Below are 12,101 nucleotides of genomic sequence, written 5' to 3'. Positions count from 1 at the left end.
TGCCTCCTCGGTGTCCGATCGGCGAATGACTGCTCCGTGCCTGGGATCCAGGCAGGAGGAGTCAAGCGCCGATAACACTGATCACAGGCGTGTTAATACACGCCAGTGATCTGTGTAAGAGATCAGTGTGTGCAGTGTTATAGGTCCCTATGGGAGCTATAACACTGCAAAAAAATAAGTTTAAAAAAAAGTGTTAATAAAGGTCATTTAACTCCTTCCCTAATAAAAGTTGGAATAACCCCCCCTTTTCCCATAAAAAAAATAAAACAGTGTAAATAAACGTGTGGTATCGCCGCGTGTGTAAATGTCCGAACTATAAAAATATATCGTTAATTTAACCGCACTGTCAATGGCGTACACATAAAAAAAATTCCAAAGTCCAAAAAAGCGTATTTTTGGTCACTGTTTATACCATTAAAAAATGAATAAAAAGTGATCAAAAAGTCAGATTAAACAAAAAATGTTACTGATAAAAACTTCAGATCACGGTGCAAAAAATGACCCCTCATACCGCCCTGTACGTGGAAAAATAAAAAAGTTATAGGGGTCAGAAGAGGAAATTTTAAACGTATAAATTTTCCTGCATGTAGTTATGATTTTTTTCCAGAAGTGCGACAAAATCAAACCTATATAAGTAGGGTATCATTTTAACCGTATGGACCTACAGAATAAAGATAAGATGTCATTTTTACCGGTATGCACTGCGTAGAAACGGAAGCCCCCAAAAATTACAAAATGGCGTTTTTTCTTCGCTTTTGTCGCACATTGATTTTTTTTTATTCTGTTTCGCCGTGGATTTTTGGGTAAAAAGACTAATGTCACTGCAAAGTAGAATTGGTGACGCAAAAAATAAGCCATCATATGGATTTTTAGGTGGAAAATTGAAAGGGTTATGATTTTTAAAAGGTAAGGAGGAAAAAACGAAAATGCAAAAACTGAAAAACCCTGCATCCTTAAGGGGCTAGAGTTTCATGCATTGAAGGGAATTTATCAAACGATAAAGACTGCTTTTTTCATCTAAATTTGTCACATGAAAAGTCGCAGGGTGGCCCCGTGCAACATTTCATTTAGAACATTTAAATTTCATTACCATGAAGTGTTCTTATTTAGTGTTATTATAAGTGGTCACAGCTTTATCATGTGCACCTTTTGTGAAATGTTTCACAGGCCAGATTTAGAAGTTATTAACCTATAGAACTATCGAAATGGCTCTATGCGACAATTGTATCAAGATCCATGAGACAATTGATACAATTGTCGCATAGCCGCCACTTCACTGCGCCATTTAACCAGAATGAAGAACAGTTCTATATGGATTCATTAACCCCTTGGGGACGGAGCCCATTATGACCCTAAGGACGGGAGCATTTTTTGCAAATCTGACCACTGTCACTTTAAGCATTAATAACTCTGGAATGCTTTTACTTATAAATTTGATTCCGAGATTGTTTTTTCGTGACATATTCTACTTTATGTTAGTGGTAAATTTTCGGTGATACTTGCATCCTTTCTTCAAATTCAAAAATTTCATGAAAAATTTTAAAATGTTGCATTTTTCTAACTTTGAAGCTCTCTGCTTATAAGGAATATGGATATTCAAAATAAATTATATATTGATTCACATATACAATATGTCTACTTTGTTTGCATCATAAAATTGATGAGTTTTTACTTTTGGAAGACACCAGAGGGCTTCAAAGTTCAGCAACAATTTTCAAATTTTTCGCAAAATTTTCAAAATCGGAATTTTTCAGGGACCAGTTCAGGTTTGAAGTGGATTTGAAGGGTCTTCTGGTTAGAAATACCCCATAAATGACCCCATTATAAAAACTGCACCCCTCAAAGTATTCAAAATGACATTCAGTCAGTATGTTAACCCTTTAGGTGTTTCACAGGAATAGCAGCAAAGTGAAGGAGAAATTTCAAAATCTTCATTTTTTTACACACTTGTTCTTGTAGATCCAGTTTTTGAATTTTTACAAGGGGTAAAAGGAAAAAAATCCTCTCAAAATTTGTAACCCAATTTCTCTCGAGTAAGAAAATACCTCATGTGTATGTCAAGTGTTCGGCGGGTGCGCTAGAGGGCTCAGAAGCGAAGGAGCAACAATGGGATTTAGGAGAGTGAGTTTTTCTGAAATGGTTTTTGGGGGGCATGTCCCATTTAGGAAGCCCCTATGGTGCCAGGACAGCAAAACCCCCCACATCGCACACTATTATGGAAACGACACCCCTCAAGGAACGTAACAAGAGGTATGGTGAGCCTTAACACCCCACAGGTGTTTGACAACTTTTTGTTAAAGTCGGATGTGTAAATGAAAAAATATATTTTTCCACTAAAATGCAGTTTTTTCCCCAAATTTAACTTTTTTACAAAGGGTAATAGGAGAAAATGCCCCCCAAAATTTGTAACCCCATTTCTTCTGAGTATGGAAATACCCCATGTTTGGACGTCAAGTGCACTGCGAGCGAACTACAATGCTCAGAAGAGAAGGAGCGCCATTGAGCTTTTAGAGAGATAATTTGTTTGGAATGGAAGTCGGGGGCCATGTGCATTTACAAAGCCCCCCGTGGTGCCAGAACAGTGGACCCCCCCACATGTGACCCTCCAGCTGTTTCAAAGCTACAACTCCCAGCATGCACGGTCTGTCAGTACATGCTGGGAGTTGTAGTTTTGCAACAGCTGGAGGCACACTGGTTGGAAAACCTTCAGTTAGGTTCTGTTACCTAACTCAGTATTTCCCAGCCAATGAGCCTCCAGCTGTTGCAAAACTACAACTCCCAGCATGCACGGTCTGTCAGTACATGCTGGGAGTTGTAGTTTTGAAACAGCTGGAGGCACACTGGTTGGAAAATACTGAGTTAGGTTCTGCTACCAACCAGTGTGCCTCCAGCTGTTGCAAAACTACAATTCCCAGCTTGACTGATCACAGAAGGGCATGCTGGGAGATGTAGTTATGCAACAGCTGGAGGTACGCAACTACAACTCCCAGCATGCCGAGACAGCTGTTTTCTGTGTGGGCATGCTGGAATTTGTAGTTTTGCAACATCTGGAGTGCTACAATTTAGAGACCACTGAACAGTGATCTCCAAACTGTGGACCTCCAGATGTTGCAAAACTACAACTCCCAGCATGCCCAGACAGCAAACAGCTGTGTGGGCATGCTAGGAGTTGTAGTTTTGCAAGATCTAGAGGGCAGTATAGAGATCACTGTGCAGTGGTCTCTAAACTGCAGACCTCCAGCTGTTGCAAAACTACAAATTCCAGCATGCCCACACAGCAAACAGTTGTCTGGGCATGCTGGGAGTTGTAGTTTTGCAACATCTGGAGGGCTACAGTCTAGAGACCACTATAGCGGTCTCAGACTGTGGCCCTCTAGATGTTGCTATGCAACTACTCACCGGCTTCCGTCGCATCCGGGAGCCGTCCTCTTCTGCCGCGCGCCGCCGCAGATCTCCATCGCCGCCCGCCGATCCCCGTCACTCCGCTGCCTCTGGAGGGGTAAGTGGACTCCGGCGCCGCTCCTCTTCGTTTTCCCCGTTCTGCCCCGCCTATTGTGGGAGGGCAGGACGGGGAAAACGAAAGTAAACCCCTCCGCCCCAGATCTGCTATTGCTGGTCGCGTCTAGACCACCAATAGCAGAGATAAGAGGGGTGGCAACCCTGCCACCTCACTCCTATCGCTTTAGGGGGATCGTGGGTGTCTTAGACACCCGCGATCCCCCTTCTATTCCGGGTCACCATAGACCCGTAATGACCCGGAATCGGCGCAAATCGCAAGTGTGAATTCACTTGCAATTTGCGCCGATCGCCGACATGGGGGGTCTAATGACCCCCCCTGGGCATTTGCATGGGGTGCCTGCTGATAGATATCAGCAGTCACCCCGGCCCGGTCCCCGCCCGGTGCGCGGCGGGGACCGAAATTCCCACGGGCGTATGGATACACCCTTCGTCCTTAAGTACCAGGATGCAAGGGCGTATGCATACGCCCTTCGTCCCCAACAGGTTAAAGTCGGTGGGCCATTTCATGAATTTGGCACACACCCACCACTTTCTCTGCAACCTTTGTGCTCCAAACAAGTTCAAAACTTACACTAGTCTTCGTAAATGTCCCTCATTCGCCTTAGCACTACACCCTGACACCTCGACATCAAGTTCTTATAGGGGTACTCTGGTGGAAAACAATTTATTTTAAATCAACTGGTGCCAGAAAGTTAAACAGATTTGTAAATTACTTCTATTAAAAAATGTTTTAATCCTTCCAGTACTTGTCAGCTGCTGTATACTACAGATACAGACATTTTTTTTTTTTTTTTTCTGTCTGTCCACAGTGCTCTCTGCTGACACCTCTGTCCGTGTCAGGAACTGTCCAGAGCAGGAGAGATTTGCTATGGTTATTTGTTAATTTAAAAAAAAAAAATTGTCCTTAAGAACACAGCTCATTTGGGCCTTGGGGATACAGCCATTTTTCATTTTTGTGTTTTCATTCTTTTCCTCCTCTCCTGTTATGAGAGAGAACTTATTTAGAACTTATTTTTCCATCCACGGGCCTATCGGAGGTCTTTTTTTTTGCATGACCAATTGTGTTTATAATGACACCCTTCATCTTATCATAAAATGTACATTTATTTTCTAGGCCCCAATCAGATTGGTGAAATCGCGGCATCCTGAACAGCTGTAGGACCGCAGGAGGGTCCCTTACCTTGCCTTCTGTTGTCCGATCACCGAATGACTGCTCAGTGCCTGAGATCTAGGCATGAGCAGTAAAGCAGCGGAATCATTGATCAATGGTTTCCTATGAGAAACCATTGATCAATGTAAAAGATCAGTGTGTGCAGTGTTATAGCCCCCTCTGGGAGCTATAACATTGCAAAAGAAAAAAGTGAATAAAGATCATTTAACCCCTTCCCTAATAAAAGTTAGAATCACAAAAAAAACAGTGTAAATAAAAATAAATGTGGTATCGCAGTGTGCGGAAATGTCCGAATTATAAAAAGATATCATTAATTAAACCGCACGGTCAATGGCGTACGCGCAAAAAAATTCCAAAGTCCAAAATACTTAATTTTTGGTCACTTTTTATATAATGAAAAAATGATCAAAAAGTCCGATCAATCAAAAATGGTACCGCTAAAAACTTCAGATCACGGCGCAAAAAATTAGCCCTCATACCGCCCCATATGTGGAAGAAAGTTATAGGGGTCAGAAGATGACCTTGTTAAACGTATACATTTGTATACATGTAGTTATATTTTTTCAGAAATACGACAAAATCAAACCTAGATAAGTAGGGTATCATTTTAATCGTATGGACCTACGGAATAAAGAGAAGGTGTAATTTTCACCCAAAAATGTACTGGGTAGAAACGGAAGCCCCCAAAATTTACAAAATGGTGTTTTTCTTCAATTTTGTCGCACAATAATTTTTTTTTTTTCTGTTTCATTGTAGATTTTTGGGTAAAATTACTGATGTCGTTACAAGGTAGAATTGGTGGCGCAAAAAATAAGCCATCATATGGATTTTGAGGTGCAAAATTGAAAGCGTTATAATTTTTTAAAGGTAAGGAGGAAAAAATTTAAGTGCAAAAATGGAAAAACCTCTGGTCCTTAAAGGGGTTCTCTGGTGCTTAAACATCTTATTCCCTATCCAAAGGACAGCTATCATGCCCCCTCCCGTAGGCTTGCATTGAGGGGCGGAGCGTGATGTCACACGCCGGCGCAGGCGTGACGTCACACGCCGCCCGCCCTGTAGTCGCCGGTAATCAGTCCCGGAGCGAACACGCTCTGGGGACTGATTACAAACGGGGTGCCGCGTGCATGATCCCGGGGGTCCCCAGCGGCGGGACTCCCACGATCAGGCATCTTATCCCCTATCCTTTGGATAGGGGATAAGATGTTTAAGCATCGGAGAACCCCTTTAAGGGGTTAAAATTGCCCTATTCTGAACCCTATGACAATTTCATTTTTCCATATACCAGGTTGTCATGAGGGCTCATTTGTTGCGCTGTGATGTGTAGTATTTATTGTTACCATTTTCTTGGATGGGATGGATTCTTTATTCATTTTTTTAATGATCCTTAAAGTGGTACTCCGGGGAACTAAACCCATAGCCCATCCTTTCCCTCTCACCAACCTATGTATTTGTCTAAATATCATTCATTAGCTATATACAGCAGTTTCCCTCTTTCAGCAGGAAAGTGAGAGAAAAATGTAATTCTCAAATCCACTGTAAACCCCTCACTGAGACTATCCTCCACCCTTCAGGACAACACCTGATTTCTGTCTGATTTCTGTTTGGTGTAGAGCTCTTGCTGTACAGCCACACCTCCCCCTCCCCTCCCTGTGTGAGGAGCTTGTGAGCTGTGAGAAAAAAGCAGAGGATTCTTAGTCACAACTGAGCACATAGCTGCAGTTTTTCTGCTGAATATCTAATCACTGACTTCTGCTTTCAGAGCAGAGCAGGATTTATTGCTGGAGGAAGGATAGTCTGAAAGAAAAGACCTGTACAAGTGTGTGTGCTGCAGTGTAAGCCTGCACACAGATAGTGAAAGTAGTTGTCTGGCAGCCATTACACAGAGCTGCACTGACTTCTGGGAGTTGTAGTCTGTGCTGCAAACAAGGAAAAAGTATTTAGGAGACATCAGGGGCCAAAGGAGCTGCAAAAACCACATGGATAACTACAAGGGACACAGAAGAGGTATTTTGGTGGCTTTGGGGCATTGTTATTTTTTATTAACTTCCCTGGAGTACCTCTTTAATGTGAAAAAAATATTTGGTATTTTTTATTTACGTATATGCTGTTCACCGTGTGGGATCATAAACATTATATTTGAATCTGATAATTCCACATGCGGCAATACCAATTATGTTTTTTATTTTATATTTTTTGTAAAATAGAGCAATGATCTGCCACTATTACTCATCGGAACCCTGCGATCGTGCTCCTGGGGTCGGATGAGTACCACTAACCCACCGGCAATTGTATTTTCTTTTTTGAAATCCCTTGATCGACATTGATTGCAGTGGTTTGGTTGCGGTGTGGTGAATGGTTAAGGATGGGCAGTGGCAGGAGTCAACACCGTTGTTTTTGTTATCTTGTTATATTAAAAGATCACTGGCTTATCTAAAATTATATTTTCTCAATTTTTTAACCTTACAAGCGGTACTTCAGTAATTTAACCCCTCAAGGACGGAGGGCGTAAGGGTATGCCCTTGCATCCTGGTACTTAAAGGGGTACTCTGCCCCTAGACATCTTATCTCCTATCCAAAGGATAGGGGATAAGATGTCTGATCGCGGGGGTCCCGCCACTGGGGACCCCCGCATTCTACCATGTGGCACCCACCTGTAACGGCTTCCGGAACCGCCGGAGGCGCTCAGGCTAATACCATCGCGACCACGGGGGCGTAAGATCGTGACGTCACGACTCCGCCCCCATGTGATGTCACACCCGCCCCCTCAGTGCAAGACTATGGGAGGGGGCGTGAAAGCTGTCACGCCCCCTCCCATAGACTTGCATTGAGGGGGCAGGGTGTGACGTCACACGGGGGCGGAGTTGTGATGTCACGATCTTACACCCCCGTGGTCGCGATGGTATTAGCCTGAGGGCCTCTGGCGGTTCCGGAAGTGGGTGCCGCATGGTAGAATGCGGGGGTCCCCAGCGGCGGGACCCCCGCGATCAGACATCTTATCCCCTATCCTTTGGCTAGGAGACAAGATGTCTAGGGGTGGAGTACCCCTTTAAGACCGAGGGCTTACCTGTACGCCCTGGTCCTGTTACCAGGGTTTAAAGCGTGTTCACAAGCTGAGCGCACTTCATACCCGGTGGGTCCCGGGTTGCTATGAGCAACCAGGACCCACAGTTAATGCCAGACTTCGCCATTGGGCCCGGCAATAACACTTTAGAATTTCTTAAATACGGGGTTAACTGTGCCAGTTAGCTCAGGGCAGCTGATCAAGACATCCTCGGCAATGCTATGGCAAGCTAGAGCAGGAGAGCACTGATGACACTGATCAATGCTATGCTATGGCATAGCATTCTTCAGTGTATGCAATCCAAAAAATTGCATGTTTTAGTGCCTATGGGCACTAAAAAAGAAAAAAGTTTTTAAACTGAATTAACCCCTTCCCTAATAAAAGATTGAATCAACCCCCTGTTCCCATTTTTTAAAATCAAAATAATGTAATCACAAATAGACATAATCAAATGTGGTACTGCCACGAGCGTAAATGTCAGAACTATTGAAATAGAAGGTTACTTAAACTGCACGGTCGATTGTGTACATGTAAAAAAAAAAAAACACAATTCCAAATCTGTGCATTTTTTTATTTCTTCATATACCACAAAGAAAAACTAATAAAAAGCGATCAAAAAGTCCCATCAAAATTAAAATGGTACCAATAAAAATTACAAAGCAAAAAAATTCAGCTCTCATATAGCCCTGTGTGCAGAAAAATAAAAAAGTTATAGGGGTCAGAAGAGGACAATTTTAAACATACAAATTTTGGTGCATGTAGTTATAAAGTAGTAAAATAAAACCTACGTAAATTGGGTATCCTTGAAACCGTATGGACCTACAGAATAAAGATAAGGTGTCATTTTTACAGAAAAGTGCACTGTGTAGAAACGGAAGTCCCCAAAAGTTAAAAAATTGCGTTTTTTTTCTCTTAAATTTTACCCCACAAATATATATATTTTGGTTTTGCCGTAGATTTTGTGATGAAATTATGGATGTCATTACAAAGTACAATTGGTGACGCAAAAACAAGCCCTTAAATTGTACCAAAACTGAAAGCGTTATGATTTTTAGAAGAGGGGGAGGAGGAAAAAAGGAAAGTGCAAAAATGAAAATTGTCCTGGTCCTTAAGGCCAAAATGGGCTATGTCCTTAAGGGGTTAAAATGTATTCCTCATCCTCAGGATTGTCTCTGATAGGAGGGACCAAGCTCTCCCTATTTCTGAACTAATAAAATATACATCCTGCATGGTGAACAGTGTAAACAAGCAAAAATATTGCCATAATTGCTGATTTTTGATGACCTCATATACCAGACAAAAAAATAAATAAATAAAAAGCGATCAAAAAGTGCTATCTACACCAAAATAGTACCAATAAAAGGTACATATCATGGCACACCATATGAACCCTCAAAGGGTGGCAGTAAAAAACATGCAGCAAAACTGAGGGGGTACGGGAAAGTGTAATCGCAGCCTACGGGGTTAAATGAGCACTGACTGGCAGTGTAAAAGGGCTTTTAGTAACTGCGGAGGGAGGAGCAGGTAGTAGAGGAGGATGACTGGTCCTCAGTATATCACTATGGGTACTAGGAAAGTTATGTAGATTTTAACTAAAATTTAAGACACCTGACTAAAGATGTAAAATTTCTCGAAATATTTAACCCATGGCAGAATTTTTTTTTTCTTTTGTCCTGAAAAAATAAAAAATTTTAGAAAAATTTTAAAAAATGGGGGTAGTTTTCAAAATTGAAAAGCAATTTACTATTTTACAGTATAAAAATATGCAAACATTATCTGTGAAGGGGAATCAGATCAATGTGAATTAAATACATCTTATCCTCTATCCAAAAGACAGGGGATAAGATGTCTGATCGCTGGGGTCCCACCGCTGGGACCCCCCCGCGGCGTGGTGTGACGTCACATTTCTAGTCTCGGAAACCCAGAGACTGGAGCAGCACCCGGCAATTTTAAGCCCTATTTAAACCACTTCCATAAAAAAAATTAAAATCACACCACTTTTCCCATTTTGTTAAATAAAAAAATGTAAACCCCCAAATTTTTTTTTTTTACATATTTTGTATTGCAGCGTACAGAAATGTATAAATGAACTATTTAAATATACCATTATAGTTTACCTGTCATCAACAAAAACTTTTTATATAATGTAGATAATGCTATGTAGCAGCTATTGCCTGTGTGTCTTTATGAGGAGTCCAAAAACAGGAAGTGAGGGTGGACAAGCAGGGCTCTGTACACTGAGGACAAGCAGGGCTCTGTACACTGAGGACAAGCAGGGCTCTGTACACTGAGGACAAGCAGGGCTCTGTACACTGAGGACAAGCAGGGCTCTGTACACTGAGGACAAGCAGGGCTCTGTACACTGAGGACAAGCAGGGCTCTGTACACTGAGGACAAGCAGGGCTCTGTACACTGAGGACAAGCAGGGCTCTGTACACTGAGGACAAGCAGGGCTCTGTACACTGAGGACAAGCAGGGCTCTGTACACTGAGGACAAGCAGGGCTCTGTACACTGAGGACAAGCAGGGCTCTGTACACTGAGGACAAGCAGGGCTCTTTACAATGAGGACAAGCAGGGCTCTGTACACTGAGGACAAGCAGGGCTCTGTACACTGAGGACAAGCAGGACTGTGTACACTGTGGACAAGCAGGGCTCTGTACACTGAGGACAAGCAAGACTCCGTACACTGAGGACAAGCAGGGTTCTGTACACTGAGGACAAGCAGGACTCCGTACACTGAGGACAAGCAGGTCTCCGTACACTGAGGACAAGCAGGGTTCTGTACACTGAGGACAAGCAGGTCTCTGTACACTGAGGACAAGCAGGGTACTGTACACTGAGGACAAGGAGGGCTCCGTACACTGAGGACAAGCAGGACTCCGTACACTGTGGACAAGCAGGGCTATGTACGCTGAGGACAAGCAGGGTACTGTACGCTGAGGACAAGCAGGGCTCTGTACGCTGAGGACAAGCAGGTCTCTGTACGCTGAGGACAAGCAGGGTACTGTACGCTGAGGACAAGGAGCAGATATTGCCTGTGTGTCTTTATGAGGAGTCCAAAAACAGGAAGTGAGGGTGGACAAGCAGGGCTCTGTAAACTGAGGACAAGCAGGGCTCTGTACACTGAGGACAAGCAGGGCTCTGTACACTGAGGACAAGCAGGGCTCTGTACACTGAGGACAAGCAGGGCTCTGTACACTGAGGACAAGCAGGGCTCTGTACACTGAGGACAAGCAGGGCTCTGTACACTGAGGACAAGCAGGGCTCTGTACACTGAGGACAAGCAGGGCTCTGTACACTGAGGACAAGCAGGGCTCTGTACACTGAGGACAAGCAGGGCTCTGTACACTGAGGACAAGCAGGGCTCTGTACACTGAGGACAAGCAGGGCTCTTTACAATGAGGACAAGCAGGGCTCTGTACACTGAGGACAAGCAGGGCTCTGTACACTGAGGACAAGCAGGACTGTGTACACTGTGGACAAGCAGGGCTCTGTACACTGAGGACAAGCAAGACTCCGTACACTGAGGACAAGCAGGTTTCCGTACACTGAGGACAAGCAGGGTTCTGTACACTGAGGACAAGCAGGTCTCTGTACACTGAGGACAAGCAGGGTACTGTACACTGAGGACAAGGAGGGCTCCGTACACTGAGGACAAGCAGGACTCCGTACACTGTGGACAAGCAGGGCTATGTACGCTGAGGACAAGCAGGGTACTGTACGCTGAGGACAAGCAGGGCTCTGTACGCTGAGGACAAGCAGGTCTCTGTACGCTGAGGACAAGCAGGGTACTGTACGCTGAGGACAAGGAGGGCTCTGTACGCTGAGGACAAGCAGGGCTCTGTACACTGAGGACAAGCAGGGCTCCATACACTGAGGACAAGCAGGGCTCCGTGCCCTCTGGACAAGCAGGACTCCGTACACTGAGGCCAAGCAGGGCTCTGTACACTGAGGACTGGCAGGGTTCTGTACACTGAGGACTGGCAGGGTTCTGTACACTGAGGACTGGCAGGCCTCTTTACACCGAGGACAAGCAGGGCTTTGTACACTGAGGACAAGCAGGGCTCTGTACACTGAGGACAAGCAGGGCTCTGTACACTGAGGACAAGCAGGGCTCTGTACACTGAGGACAAGCAGGACTCTGTACACTGAGGACAAGCAGGACTCTGTACACTGAGGACAAGCAGGACTCTGTACACTGAGGACAAGCAGGACTCTGTACACTGAGGACAAGCAGGACTCTGTACACTGAGGACAAGCAGGACTCTGTACACTGAGGACAAGCAGGGCTCTGTACACTGAGGACAAGCAGGGCTCTGTGCAGTGAGGACAAGCAGGGCTCTGTGCAC

At 44.2% G+C, this 12,101-nt stretch overlaps 1 protein-coding gene across 1 annotated transcript in view; it reads left to right on the top strand.

The window, feature by feature from the left end:
* Nucleotides 1–12,101, top strand: part of LOC130283200 (zinc finger protein 836-like) — a 46,021-nt gene that overhangs the window by 19,814 nt on the left and 14,106 nt on the right. The window lies entirely within an intron of this gene.

This window comes from Hyla sarda, chromosome 7 (genome assembly GCF_029499605.1).
Source record: "Hyla sarda isolate aHylSar1 chromosome 7, aHylSar1.hap1, whole genome shotgun sequence".
In the NCBI taxonomy this organism is placed as follows: domain Eukaryota; kingdom Metazoa; phylum Chordata; class Amphibia; order Anura; family Hylidae; genus Hyla; species Hyla sarda.
This window is presented reverse-complemented; position numbering and strand designations above follow the sequence as displayed.